This window comes from Pantherophis guttatus, chromosome 3 (genome assembly GCF_059756535.1).
Source record: "Pantherophis guttatus breed Tessera chromosome 3, ASM5975653v1, whole genome shotgun sequence".
In the NCBI taxonomy this organism is placed as follows: Eukaryota; Metazoa; Chordata; class Lepidosauria; order Squamata; family Colubridae; genus Pantherophis; species Pantherophis guttatus.
The window spans coordinates 76231318-76241349 of NC_142065.1; the positions used below are offsets into that span (position 1 = coordinate 76231318).

The 10032-nt window shown below is 34.8% G+C and overlaps 1 long non-coding RNA gene across 1 annotated transcript; it reads left to right on the forward strand.

Annotated features, from left to right (window-relative positions):
- Nucleotides 1-254: 254 nt before the first annotated feature.
- Nucleotides 255-9707, forward strand: LOC148114635 (uncharacterized). The gene is made up of 3 exons (XR_015732867.1): nucleotides 255-344; nucleotides 1136-1337; nucleotides 9646-9707. It is a non-coding gene; the product is annotated as an uncharacterized LOC148114635 (long non-coding RNA).
- The last annotated feature ends 325 nt before the right edge of the window (nucleotides 9708-10032 follow it).

Consider the following 10032-nt stretch of genomic DNA (forward strand, 5'->3'; position numbering starts at 1 on the left):
TAGCTAGGTAAGGGGTCCTTGATGCTCCCCTGAGCTTGGTTGTTTTCTTGCAGATGTTTTATTATCCAAACCAGGTAACATCATCGATGAAACAAAATTGCAAGAAAACGACCAAGCTCAAAGAGCATCAGGGAGCTCCCATTTCAACCCTGAGCTACAAATATTCTCCTTTATTGATATCCTGCACAGTTAGATGAATGCTACTTGAGGAGGAATGGAAAGGCTACATTTAAATAGCTGCTTTAAAAAAAAAAAAAACCCTCTTCTCTCTTACCTGATGAAGGCTCAATGGGTTATCTTCTGGAAGAATGCTGGATACAAAATGCCTCTTCCTTTCTAATAAGGTGAGACAGAAATGGCATTCAGCTGATTTCAGCAAGAAGTGTTCTTTGCCTTAGTTATATTTATTCTTGCTCATGAAAAAGAGAAAGGAGGTGAGTTGATATTTCAGAAGACTTCCTGTGACCTTCCCTTTCTACAAATGGCAATGAATCATGTGGTGATATTTATAGGGTCTACTGCAAATTTGACAAAAAGCGTAGAATATCTCTGAAAACTATTCACAGATTTTCAATGGTTGCATAGGTAATTCCTTATAGCTTGTTCCCAGTGGTGAAAACCAATTTTTTTTACTACCTGTTCTGTGGGCGTGGCTTGGTGGGCGTGGCGTGGCTTGGTGAACGTGGCTTGGTGGGTGTGACAAGGGAAGGGTACTGCAAAATCTCCATTCCCACCCCACTCCAGGGGAAGGGTACTGCAAAATCTCCATTCCTACCCCACTGTGGGGCCAGCCAGAGGTTGTATTTGTTGGTTCTCTGAACTGCTCACAATTTCCACTACCGGTTCTCCAGAACCTGTCAGAACCTGCTGGATTTCACCTCTGCTTGCTCCCCATGCCTCCTCCCTGTTTCCTGAAAACTGTGACCTATTCTTTTTCAAAACAAGTGTTTAAGTCTTGCACATAAGGAAGATCTCAATGTGAAATCGTTTTATTTATCAAAATAAAATCTGGGTTGATAAATCTGGGATCATGTGAATCCAGGACGCTACGGCAAAAAGGCTGCCATCTGGAGCCCACATCATAAAGGATTGTTAATAAGGATTGTTAAACACTCTTCTATGTTTTGGACAGTAGCTATCACCATTCTTGTAATGGAGGACCTGGATTTTTTTCAAACCTCTTCACCTGTGGAATTCATTGTTGCCTTGTTTCAGCAGCACACAATAAGAAATATTACAAAGGAAACAAGACAATTATTATTGTTTTGATTGTAAAAGTCAACCTTTTACAAGATGTCCTGTTGTATTCGGACTTCTGCAACACCCAAAAGCATCAGGTGAGCTGTTTTATTTCTTTAGAGATAGTACACTTAGAATGGGAATTTCAGTAGTGGGAAAATGAACCATGGCTCTGACTTTCTAATAGAGTATGTTTCTAAGAACAGCTTTTTTAGTGAGGGACTGGATTTCAGTGTATCATTGCAATGCACAATTTTAAGGTCAGGTGGATTGTTGTCATCTTGTCATTTCCTCTTCCCCACAAAAATAAAATAAAATAAATAAATTGAAGAAATTATTTTTCTTTTCTTCTTCTTTAAAATTTATATATTTTTTTTAAAAAAGAAAGAAATCTCTGATATGCTACGTTTCAGTTGTACAAAGATATTACTATGTTGATACACTTGAAGGGTTTCCTTCTATTTTTAATGAATGGCATAGACAATTCCTAATTCTGTCCTGTTTGGTGCCTTGGGATTTCATTTATTTTATTTTATTTATTTATTTATTTATTTATTAAATTTTTATACCGCCCCCTCTCCCGAAGGACTCGGGGCGGTGAACAGCCAGAATTAAAAACACACAATACAAATATTAAAATACATTAAAACGAAATTAAATTGTCTTTGGCTTCTCCAATTTAAAACCCCTTACCCATAAAATTCCCCAATTCTGTTTGGATAAAAGAAAATTATGCACACATACAACTGAAACAAAAACAACCATTGTTTAAGGCCCTATTCTTCAAAATACATTGGTAAAATCTAGAATCATCAAGTCAAATATGGACTATGTCATTGAGCTGAACTCCCTGCTTAATATAAGAATTCAAATTAAATCATTTGTGAGAGAAGGTTGTTTACTCTTCAGAAGCCATCCCTTTCCTCTGATCTCACGTCTTTGTTTGATTCTCTTCCTTAAGAAGAATTTTGTCTGTTCTAATGTTGCCGTTATTTAATAAGAAAAATCTTCACCTCTCATCACTGTTCTAGTGATTTGACTCTTTTCCAAGGACTGCTATACAAGTATACACGTGCTATGAGAAACTGTTCTGACGTTAGAACATAAACTTGCCACAACGATTGCAGTTCATCACTGGATATTCTTGGCTTCCGTGACTTAACTTTCAATCAGTGGAAGCTTTTCATTTCTTCTTCCCTTCTCAGACTAGCTATGTACACAATGACCACTTAGAAAAAAATGTAACAACTTCCCTAAAGTCCACCCCCTCCATACATACCTTTAATTCCACTGGCAAATTTATATTAGCAATAGCAATAGCACTTAGATTTATATACCGCTTTACAGTACTTTACAGCCCTCTCTAAGCGATTTACAGAATCAGCATACTGCCCCCAACAGTTTGGGTCCTCATTTTACCCACCTCAGAAGGATGGAAGGCTGAGTCAACCTTGAGCCTGGTGAGATTTGAATTGCCAAATTGCAGGCAGCCGGCAGTCAGCAGAAGTAGCCTGCAGTACTGCACTCTAACCACTGCACCACTGTGGCTCAATATATTATTTGCTCTTTTACTCAAAGTGATCTGCTATCAATGATACAATTATTTCTTATGTACCATGATAAAAAAAAGGGGGAAGAGGATCTATTTTCCTCAAAGAAGTTAGTTTTCGTATTAGTTATATATGTAGTTTTTTCCATATTTCTCTTTTCTTTTCTATGAAATGCCATACTGTCAAATTAATGCTTTGGCCACTTCCAATACTAGATTATACATTAATGTTATATTAGTTGCCTAAGTGTTCCAGAACCTATTTTCAAAAGCTTCCCTTCAATGTTTGATGTTTTCATGAGTTTATAAAGGACAATTGTCCTTCTGTTCAAAATCAACAGATGTTTGAAGTGCTGATGTTCTTCCAATTGGAATTTGCTTGCTTTCTTACTTTTAAAACACTTTTTGGAATGAGAATTCAGCTATTCATGTCTATCATGTGTCATGAATCTGTTTTAAGCAACAAGTTAGGTCCAACCCATTAATTTTAATTAACACTTAATTTCACACAGTAGAAACATAACTGATACCAGGAAAATGGTATAAGAGGAAAACCACCATGTACTTAAATACTTATAGCAGTGGTGAAATTCAATTTTTTTTACTACTGGTTCTGTGGCCGTGGCGTGGTGGCCGTGGTGTGGCTTGGTGGGCATGGCAGGGGAAGGATACTGCAAAATCCCCATTCCCTCCCCACTCTTGGTGGAAGGATATTGCAAAATCTCCATTCCCACCCCACTCTGAGGCAAGCCAGAGGTGGTATTTACTGCTTCTCTGAACTACTCAAAATTTCCTCTACCGATTCTCCAGAACCTGTCAGAACCTGATGGATTTCACCCTTGTCTTATAGGTTTCAAATATTTTTTTTTCATTCTAGTCATACATTGTAGGTAGGGTCTCTACAGAGTAACCCTATATCTACTACTATTTGATTATTTCCCTAGCATTTTCTTTTTTAATTTGGGATATTTTGCTCTGATTTATTTTTCACAGTTGTACCCATTTATGATGCCACTCATTCACTTATAATATCCCACAAAGGTATCCCAAACCCATGGAAGTTCCTTTGAAGTGACTTTTGAATAAGTTCTCACTTCCTATATCCAGAATATTGTTTGAAATGTCACCCCCCCACATCAAAAGTCCTGATTACTAAAAAGATCTAACTACAGTTTGGTGAAACTGGATCAAAAAATAGCAAGAACATCCTTAGATTATTTCAGTAGGAACTATCCTATGACTAGGTAGAAATGCCACTACTTGATGTTGACTCAATACAAATATGTATTTTAAAGATTAAACCTGGGCACAAACTGAAAGTTTTCACATGCAGTGAATCATAAAACGCATAGTCTATTTTGCACTTATTTGTGGGGACTATGTGAATCAGCCTTGGGTCTACTGTTTAAACACAGAAGCTCTTTTTTAAAAAAAAAATACAAAAAGGTTTTTAATGTTCATTCAGTACGAGAGGGAGTTTTATAAAGCTGGATTGTCTCTTCTCTCTCTCCCTCTCTCTCTCTCTCTCTCTCTCTCTCTCTCTCTCTCTCTCTCTCTCATTTCTTTATCCCCTTAAAACCCTTTCAGATCAATAGAAAGTCCCTTTTTTCTAGGCCATAAATATATTCACCAATCAGTATGTGTCTTTAGTTCGTCTCATCTCTTCAACATATGTCTTGACATTTGAAAAGAATGTTTGGCAGGTGAAGAAAGCAAGCAAGAAAAAAAAAAGTTCCTTTCTCATTGTGCAATGAGATTTTGTTCTCTGGTCTGTCTGTCAGACAGCCCTGAAATGAAACCATTCTTCAAGGCATGTTCCCAGCTGGACAGTAGCTCCGTGACAATGGACAACTCAGCAGCAACTGAAGTGATAGAAGAACTGTCTGACTCAAATTTTTCTGATGAATCAAGGCCTACAAGCTTTAGATCTGCAGGAACGACTGTGGCCAATTTCTCTTCTGTGTTTTCCCTTATTTCATTATTTCTGACACTGCTGAGATGAAGCTTTGTTATATACCACAAGCCTGTGGCAGTGGACTGGGGAGATAAGAGTTTGCTAAGACAGAGAACACACAAGCTGAGAAAATGTGTGGAAAATTGAAATGACAAGGGTGTGTTGATAGTTTGTTATTTCTGAGCAATTGTGTCTGGATTAAAAAGGTAGCTAGTCAGAAGCAGAGCGAAATGAAATATGGGCTGACCATGCCTTCAGATTTAAACAAAACCTGAATATTTAAACCTCTTAAGACAGTTATGTGAGATAAACCAATTCACCTCAACAGAAGCAACTGCTGTTTTTTTGAGGGGTTTTTTTTTTTTTTTTAAAGCATGTCTGTCAAATGGTCTTCTGTACAATTTATTTATATTTATGGAAAAAGAATCTGGCTGTATCCATCATTTTAACAATGTCATCATCTCAGTATATCATCAATGTTACAAGACTGTTGACATGCAAAGAAACTAGCACATTCCTGGATTGTTCTGGCTGATTCTCCCTCAGTGATTTGGTTTTTCCCTCAGTGATTTGCAATGCTTACCTTAACAAACCATCAAGTTAGAAATGGAAAAGTTCTACCCAACCAGAAAGATTGGATAATTCCCAGCATCTTTCACCCTGTTAGCTAGATTAGGTGCCATCCAATCATTTTCAACTCCTAACAGATACATTTGCTTCATGATGATCTACCCTTAAATTGGTCTTCCAATGGAGCACTTGATGGCCCTGGAAGTTGTAATCTTCCTGCTGGTTTCCTTCCTCTTTCTCCTTTTTTTCCCATCTTCCCCAGCATTAAAGTCTTTTCTAGAGAGATAGATTTTCATATTAGAATAACTTGACCCTAGACATTTGTACCTCAAGTGAATACTTCAATGATCAATTTATTTGTTTTTCTGGCTGTCCATGGTATGTTTAGGCACCTTCTCTAATATGAAAGTTCAAAAGCCCTGAAACATTTCCTATCCTGCAATCTAATTTATTTATTTTATTTTTATTTATTTTATTTATTAAATTTGTTTGCCACCCATTTCACTGAAAGATTCACTTCACTTTATTAGAATATCACAGGGAATACCAAGATTCACACAACATTTAAATACCTTTTCCAAGGCCTTCTTGGTTATTCTGCCAAGTGCTAAATGCGGTGTATTTCTTGACTGCTTGGGTTTTTTTTTGTTTTTTTTTTAAAAATACTTTGATGGTTGGTCATAAAAGGCAAAACTTATTTATCACTTTGATATCTTCATTTACATTTTTAAGGTTGATTGTTTTACTTGCTGTCATTTTTTGGTCTTTATATTTAATTTTAGTCCTTTTTTTTTTTTTTCATTTTTCTCCTTAAGTTTTATTACTGAAGCCTGCATCAGGATAGTGTCATCAGTATAGCACAGGTTATTGACATCTAATTGTAACACCACATTGATCTTCCAATCTGGCTTCCCTTAATATGTATACAAACAGATGTTGAATAAAAAGGGGGAGAACAGATTGCCTTATCTGCCTCCTTTGCAAACTTTGTAGCCAGTAAATTGCATCATATTCTGGCAGTGTAAGAAACACATATTTCTACAAATAACAAAGTATAGTCTATATATTTTTTCTGTTGTGATACTGGAATTACAATCTGGGCCAGATCAAGGGTCCTCAAATAAGTTTTTTTTTTTATTTTCTATATTCTAATATTCAATATTAATATACTCAATTCAGTATATTATACAGAAAGCTTTTTGGAATGTAGTACTAAACAAACTAATTACCTACAGATCAGTTTTTATGTTTTGAAAGTTAATGATTGATTACTTATTATCAAGTTGGTATCAAATTTTAGCAACCATATAGATAAATCTTCTTCAGGATGATTTGTCCTCAGCCTGGGCTTTTATGTTTTTCAACAATGCACTCATGTTAGTCTGTTTCCAAACTCTGGTAAGTTTTATTCAGGGTATTGCATAAAAGTAAACATTCAGGTATTAAGACCTTTTAAAATTCTTTGTAAAATTCTCCTGAAAATCTATTAGAATCTGGAGATTTTCCATGTTTAAATTTTAAAGACTTCAGAAATTAAAAGGAAAAGGAGATTTGATAAATTGAAAAAGGACAATTGATGAAATTGTATGTTCTGTTGAGCTATTTCTAAAAACATTAATCAGTTTAAATGTTTATTAATTTTTATTAGTGATGGATTGTTTTAGGAGTATAGTTGGTGAAAAAAGTTAAAATTCTTTATATATTTGATTTTAATTATCACTTGAGTATTTCTATTTTTAATCTATTTTTTCCTCTTAAATTTTATTTATTCACCAGCATTGTAGAATGTTTATATTCATAATAATTTTTTTTGATTTTTTTGATTTTGATTTATATGCCACTCTTCTCTGGAGACTAAGGGCAGCTTACAAGGCAGTAAGCAATAGCCTTCATACTTTTGTATATTTTATACAAAGTCAGCTTATTGCCCCCACAAACCGGGTCCTCATTTTACCTACCTTAGAAAGGATGGGAGGCTGAGTCAACCTTGAGCCTGGTGAGAATTGAACTCGCAGTAATTGCAGTCAACTGGAAGCTAAATACTACCTTTAACAGTAGCATTAGTCTGCTGCGCCACTCAGGCTCCTTTGCTTAGCCAAAATAATTTGAGAGGATGTTATGATTTTAAGATGTACTAACCAGGACTTCCCCTATCATCAACATTATTCAACCCAGCTATAGAAGTGCTGGCAATAGCACTTCAATCCAATGATCAGATTTATGAGATAAAATTGGGTGATAAATCATGGCTTTGAAATTTATTTGCAGATGATACGGTTCTGACTCTCCCAAATGCCTCCCATTCAGCTAACTGCATTAGGAATGAGTTACAAGAATTTGTAAAGGTGTCAGAATTATTTATTAATATCCATAAATCACATTTCGTATTTTTCATATCCTCCCAAACCTCAAAAGAAAATTTCTATAGGTTTAAGGATTCCAGTAGAAAAAAGATAAGTATTCAGGGATCACTATTACCAAAAATATTGTTATAATTATGATTTTAGAAATGAAACATGGAAATATTAAATTGGAGTTAAGTTGGAAATAAGTTAAACAATATTTTAACACTTTAGGGCAATTTGCAGTGGTTAAATCATTGAAAAATCATTGAAAGATTTAATTCTCTGTTTCAATGCTTCCCAGTTGAAAATCCAGAATAGATTTTAAAATATTGGCCAAACAAATTAATAAATAGTAGAAAACTTTGCTCCCATAGAAAAAAAAAATCAGAATCAATACAAGGATTTTTATAGTTCTTGGGAGCAGAGACGGTAGAACATATCGAGCCTGAGAACATATCAAATTGTGTGATAAGGGCATATGATTCCATTCATTCTGGAACAACCTTCTAAATAATAGATACAAATTGAATCTATACTAGAGGCAAGTAATTCTATAAATTGATAGTTCTTTCACCCAAACATTTCCACAGAATAAACAGGACTGAAAATATTTTCCTAACAATGATACTCCAAATTTGAAGATAGGTAAAATAGACTTGATAAAGTATGCTTTTTATCTAACTCTTTTAACAGGACAATCATTGTAGCATAGCTTAAAAGAAACATTTGAGAGGAAATAACTGATACAGAATAAAATATTTTATATAGCAATAGGGAACCTTAAGATAAAGATCAGATAGAGCGATGAATAGATGACAAGTTACCATGGTTTTGTTTTGTTTTGATCAAAATAAATCTCTATTGAAAAATAAAGGTGACAGAATCTTAGTAAATCAAACTTATACTGACGTTGAGAAATTAATTCTTAACTGTAGGACAACCAAGTGGAGGCATTTCAAAAATCCATAATTTATGTTGGAATTTAAAAAAAGGAGATTCACTGCTGGTTTAAGGAAAGCTTGGAATGCTGTTCTCAGCAATAGTGAAATCCAAATATTTTTACTACCAGTTCTGTGGGTGTGGCAGGGGAAGGATACTGTAAAATCTCCATTCCCACCCCACTCTGGGCCAGCCAGAGGTGGTATTTGCTGGTTCTCATTTTTTTGACTACTCAAAATTTACGCTACCGGTTCTCCAGAACCTGTCAGAACCTGCTGGATTCAGTAACCCCATACTGGAGAAAAATTGGATGGGTTATGGAGATGAGGTGGATTCACACAGCTTTACTGTGAGAATTTCAATGGAGGAATCATTAGTCCTTGACTCCAGTTACTGAAGATTGGCATGTATGTATTAAATTATTCTTCCAGGTGTTTCAGAGCTTATTAAAAAAAAGGGGGGGTATCTTTCTTTCAATTGTTGTGGTCAGGTGATAAAGTTATGCTCTTTTGGAAAGATAAGCATTATTATTAAACAAAGAATTGAAGAGTTACAGGCGTACTGCACTTATTTACAGGACAAATCTCAAGCTTAGAAATAAGCAATTTATCTAGCTTATTTTAGTCCCTAAAATGATAATTGCTCATCATTACAAAACTTTAGATAACTTAATGAGTGACATGTGGATTAATAAGGCCTTTTCAATTGCTACACTAGAAAATATGATAGATAAAGTTAAAATAATAGAACATCAGAGACTGGAATTACAGTTGAATCAAATTCTGAAGGACTTTATATTTTATCTCAATAGCAACCCTTTACACAACAAATAACCATGTGCATATTATCTGTTTATTTATTTATATAGCAGGATTTATTTTTTTAGTTTTTACATCTTTTTTTCTCTAATCATTATGGATTAATATTATTTAATTGCTTGATATTTATTCATCATATTCAGCAAATATAATACATTAAAAAGAAAAATATGATTAAATCCACTCACTGTGCTCTCGGTTGACATCTTATTTTATTTTGCACATTCCCAGCATTATAGACTTCTCAAGAATGGATTTCAGGAGGAAAATGGCAGACTGAAGATGGCGGTTTTCTTCTTAATATGGACCTTTTTTTTTTTTTTTTTTTGGCTATGAACAAGGCTGCTACAAATAAATTGACTAGTACAACCCTCTCCGGACAAAGAGATGATGCAAGATCACCCAAGCTGATCTCTTTATGGTTGCTCATCACAAAAAGATCTCAAGACAGTGATCTTTGGAAAGGGGGAATTGGGAAATGAGGCAATTCCACATAATTGCTCCAGCTTCATATGAAGCTTTGTCAAAGGACAGTATGCTTGTGTACTTCCCATGTTAACCACCTTTGGAAATTTCCTATAACTGCTTCAAAAAGGTTAGATGTCTTCAGAATGACTA